At 40.3% G+C, this 5,364-nt stretch overlaps 1 pseudogene; it reads left to right on the top strand.

Annotated features, from left to right (window-relative positions):
* The first annotated feature begins 782 nt into the window (after positions 1-782).
* On the top strand, positions 783-1,902 carry LOC129075522 (kelch-like protein 4; annotated as a pseudogene).
* Positions 1,903-5,364: the final 3,462 nt, after the last annotated feature.

Genomic DNA, 5,364 nt, shown 5'->3' on the forward strand with positions numbered 1-5,364 from the left:
GAGGTTTGGATTTTTCATGATGTCCCTAGCTTTGAGTAAAGGGGAATAAATATGTATCAGTTAAAAACTGGTGCCAGAGACAGTGCTGGGGGTTATATATGCATTACCTCACTTAATCTTCATGACCATTGTAGGGGGCAGATGCTGTGATCATCTTTATTTGGCAGATGAGGCTGAGAGTACTTCAGTAATTAGCCCCAGGTCATGCAGCTAATATGTAGTGAAGTTGCATTCAAACTCATCTCTCCCTGATTCTGAAACTTAATTTATTGAGTGCTGACCCAGGGCAAGGCACTCTTCTAAGTGCTGTAAAGTCAAAACACATCTAACATTCTTAACAACCATACAATTTAAGTACATTATTAAAAGCCCCTCTCTCAATGGATGAGGGACCCGAGGCACAGAAAGATTTAGTAACTCTATTCAGTAATAAAGCTAAACTACCTGACCCTGGATGCCCCTGGTCTGTAAGATTAGGCATGAAGATTCTTGAACGACCTACTACATGAGGCACTTTGTGTTTTTTCACATGGAGCCTTCCCTGTAAACTTGTAAAACAGATATTATTTATTATTATTATTATTATTATTCTGTTTTATAGATGGGAAACTGAGGCTCAAAGGGATAAAATGACTTGCCCATGCATGACGGAAGTGGGATACAAACCTGGGCCTTTGCAATTAGCCAGCTATAGTCTTTCCACTACCCCTTACTGGCTTCCAGATTTGTTGCATGGATCTAGGGACATGATGTGAATGACTGGGACTCACTTTGAAAAGAAGATGGGTCTTAAAGAAACCGTTTTCCACGCTCTGATGCAGTGGGTGGGGCATGATGTGCAGGCCAGGCAGCAAGACCTCGCCATGCTGCTCTCTTACATCAGACTGTCCTTACTGCCACCACAGTTACTGGCAGATTTTGAAAACAGCTCCATGTTTCGTGGTGATCTTGAATGTCAGAAACTCCTGATAGAAGCTATGAAGTATCATCTGTTACCCGAGAGAAGGCCCATGATTCAGAGCCCTCGGACGAAGCCTGGAAAATCAACTGTGGGAGCACTTTATGCTGTGGGAGGCATGGATGCCATGAAAGGTACCACTACAATAGAAAAATATGACCACAGGGCCAATAGCTGCCGACATATTGGAACCATGAGTGGCTGTGGGCTTCATCTGGAGTTGCAGTTATTGATAACAAGCTCTATGTTGTAGGAGGTAGAGATGGTTTAAAAACTTTGAACACTGTGGAATGTTTTAATCTGGTTGGAAAAATCTGGACTGTGATGCCTCCCATGTCAACCCATAGGCATGGCTTAGGTGTAGCCACACTGGAAGGACTAATGTATGCTGTTGGCAGTCATGACGGATGGAGCTATCTACATACTGGAGAAAGATGGGACCCTCAGGGGCATCAGTGGAATTGCATGGCCAGTATGTCAATCCCCAGAAGCACAGTGGGTATTGCTGCATTAAACAAGCTATGTGCTATTGGTGGACATGACAGAAGTTCCTGTCTCAAATCAATGGCATACTTTGACCCACACACTAACAAGTGGAGTCTCTGCTCCAATGTCCAAAAGACGTGAAGATGTGCAAAATACAATGGATTCTTATATGTTACTGGGGGTCATAATGCCCCTGCTTCTAACCATTGCTGCAGGCTCTCTGAATGTGTGGGACGGTATGATCCAAAGCATGATTCATGGTCCACTGTGGTGCCTCTGAGTGTCCCGCAAGACACTGTTGCTATGTGCACTCTGGGCGACAAACCTGTGGTCGGCATATATGACAGACATTCTTACTTGAATACCGTTGAGTCATATGACGCGCAGAAAGATGAATGGAAACAGGAAGTCTCTGCTAACATTGGAAGGTCTGTGTTGTGGTGGTGAAGCTACCATAGAGCTATCTCATCAAAGGGAAGAAAACTGGATAATTTGAAGAAATAGAGTAGGAAGAAGAGAGGAGAAAAAAATGTGTTCTTCCCTTCAATTAGTAATCAAAAATGAAAATTCTTGGGTCCTTTTAATATGTAGGTGTGATTGCTCTCATTTGTGAAGCCAAAAGAAATTTTAAACATGCATTTCATATAGGTGTTAAGTGCATTTGTGTTTAGAGCTGGTAACACACATGGAAATCTGCTTCTCTAAGTGTCGCTTCATTACTTCAAAATATTTAAAGGAAATTAACAGTGACCAAGGTATGAAAAATTAAACAAGCATTGTTAGTTTTTAAGTTAATAATCTGAGAAATTAAAAACAGTTTCTATTTTGAAAAAAAAGGGTACTTTATTATCTGGACCATAACTAAAATAAAAGAGAACCTCTAAAGCTTAAAATATAAAGTCCGATTTTCAGTAAGACATCATTCTCTTACTCAAACAATATCCCAAATGATTGAATAATACCTCACATCTATTAATAGGAAAGTTTTTACTGCATTGGTGAAGAAAAAGAAAACACATGAAAAACTCATTGGCATAATTTGTTATGATGATCACGGAATGTGAAAATGTTCAAAAATTTACTCTCTTACTGTACCATCTTCCAAAGCACACACATAAACTTGATATCCCTTACCATGTTGTCTTGTTAGATGTGTTACAAGTAAAACATGACTGTAACTTCATATGCACAATCTATACAATAATAAAGTGAATATTTATCATATTGATAGAAATGTGACCTCTGCTTAAAGCATCAAGGCCTCACTTGTACAGAAATTAATATTTTCTTCAACCAATTCTGTGAATTCTGTCAACACCTACCATTTTTAATATTTCCAAAATCAATTTTTGAAGCACGGTAAAATTGAGGACATGTTCTACAATAGTAACACATGGAAACATCAAAATGTTCAGCATCCGTGGTAATTTCTGCATTTATCTTTTATGTAATGATGCATATTTTTCTGTTAATGTTATAGTCATCCCGTAGAAAGTGTTAAGGATATGTACAGTACAATAAACATTTTTAAATTAAAAAAAAACAACAAAAAAGGGTTAGTTGGGTAGTACTTTACCTTTAAATTTTTATTTGCATTTATCCCATTATAAAAATATTTAAGATAAAATATTGAAAAAACTTCTTTATGAAAGTAACCTTTCAAATAAATATACAATTTTAGAATTTCTGCTAGATGTTTTTTTAAACAGGCTTTGTATTGTAGTATGTGAAACCAACAAGAAAAATCCAGGGAGATGTTTATCAAATGTACTATTACCTTTTAAGTTTTTATAAAAGAGCAAATTAAGGTGTACAAAAGCATTTGCACTTTGACAGATTGAATTTAAATAAAATTTATTTCTTCTGGTTAAAAAAAAAGATGGGTCTTATAGAAAATTAAGTAATTATCTGTATGCTTATAGTACTGCTCTTCTCCATCATAATTGTTATTGTTATCCTCATCATCAAAGTATTATTGGAGTTGTCCAACCTGAAAAGTCCAAGGCCAGCATCAGCAATGCCCAGGGGGTGCTCTGATCTAATTCTGACAACTTAAGAAAAAAAATTATATAACCTGAGGGAAAGAAGATGAGTTGGCATGAAGTACACAGTTTGGTCACATTGTAGTCACGCTTGGAGTGTCTAATTAAGTATCGAGTGTGTGCCTCCTGGCCATGGCTGAAAAGGGGGTCAGGACACAACCACTCACCACATGCACAAGGAACTAAGAAAGTAGAATATGAAACCTCAGCAGAGCCACAGATGACCAAGAGCTTTGCCAGGCAGACCCAGTTATTACCAAGGCTGGGGCAGGGCTGGGGATTGAGGGTAGGCTGGAGCTGATGTCATCAGAAATGTAATCTATTGATGCACTTGAGGTAAAGGGCATCAGGGATCCAAACACACCAAGCACGTTCCCCAACTTGCCAGCTCTATCCCCTGCTTTCCTGATGTTTCATTTTGAATGATAGAATTAAGCTTGAACCTTCAACCTGCCTCGACTCCTTCTTCAACTTCAACTGCTGTGGGACCTGCACTGTGGTAGTTGGGCAGGTTCCAGAAGTCTTCTCAGGTGCTAAGCCTGTGGTCCCCAATGCTCTTTTGAGAAACTCTTCCTCCTGCACTGTGATTATGTGACACTAGGAAGCACCCCACCCCTATCTCTGCTGTGGCCATGGAGGTAGTTCCATGTAAGCCTGGGCGATCTACATCCATTTCTGGGAGTCTTCACCTTGGAGTTGGAGATGTGAACCCTCTTTGTTCTCCTATCAATGGCCCGGAAGTATGCGAGCTTGAGGTTGCCCTGTGGTCAGGTGTCTCACCGCATGGAGAATGCCAGCCACCAGCAGGAAAGAATAAAGTTGACACATTAAAAAAAAGGGGGAGAGAGAGAAAGGAAAGGAGGAAAAGAATACCCAAAAGCATTCTTCTTCCTGCTTTCCAGATATCCGCAAGGCCAACTTCATTTTTGTTTCTCCCCTGGCTTGATTATGGAAGCCAATATAGTCATCCTTTTTTTTTGGTTTAAACTTAATTGAATCGTGTTACTATCATTGCAACAAAACAATTCTTATATTCTCCACATACCAATAAGAATCTCAATTATTCGATGTAGTCCATGTCATTGGGTGCCTCAGAACATTTCTCTAAGGCAGCTAGCCCCATTTTACAGGTGAGCAAGCTGAGCCACAGAGAACTTAAGGGAATTGTCCTAAGTCCCAGGGCTAGTCAGTGGGAAAGCCTGGAACCTGTGTTTTCCCCCCTTTCCCTTGCTACTAAATATCATTAACTTAATCCCTGCAACGTGTGTCATAACACTCCTTTTCTTTCTGTCCCTCATGCCATCTGCCTCGATGAGGGCCTCTTACTCCCATTCCCAATGCAGTGGAGTAGCACCCTAAATAGTCTCCCTGCAACTCTCTTAACTACAATCTACTATTTCCCAGACAGTATTTCCAAAACATACCTACTGGTTATGGAATTTACCCACTTAAAAAAAAAATCTTTCAGGGCTTCCCATTGCCTACTCAATTTTTTTCTTACCCTGGCATTGAAGGCTGTTCACAACCTGGGCCTAATCAACCTTTAGATGTTTCCCTTTCTTTCTCTTGCTACCCACTGTCGAGGCTTCAGCTGTACCCACCATGCCCATGCATTCCTACTTCCACCCTTTTGCTCAAGTAGATCCTCCATCCAAACCGCCCCTGTGCTCTCCATGGAAATCCAACTGGTTCATTAAGGCCTATCTCAGAGATTGTCACTTTGATAAGGTCTTCCCAAGGCCACTAGTTGTATGTCATGCTCCCCTCTAGAGAATTCTCAAGGACACTTCATTCTTCCCTTTCAGGACACTTTCCACATTCTTCTGGGTAGAATAGCTATCCTGAGGTTTCTCAAAGTTTTTACCCAGCCAAGAGGAC

The sequence above is a fragment of the Pteronotus mesoamericanus genome, unplaced genomic scaffold (genome assembly GCF_021234165.1).
Source record: "Pteronotus mesoamericanus isolate MK-2021 breed Mesoamerican mustached bat unplaced genomic scaffold, CSHL_Meso_final contig_55, whole genome shotgun sequence".
Classification (NCBI taxonomy): Eukaryota; Metazoa; Chordata; class Mammalia; order Chiroptera; family Mormoopidae; genus Pteronotus; species Pteronotus mesoamericanus.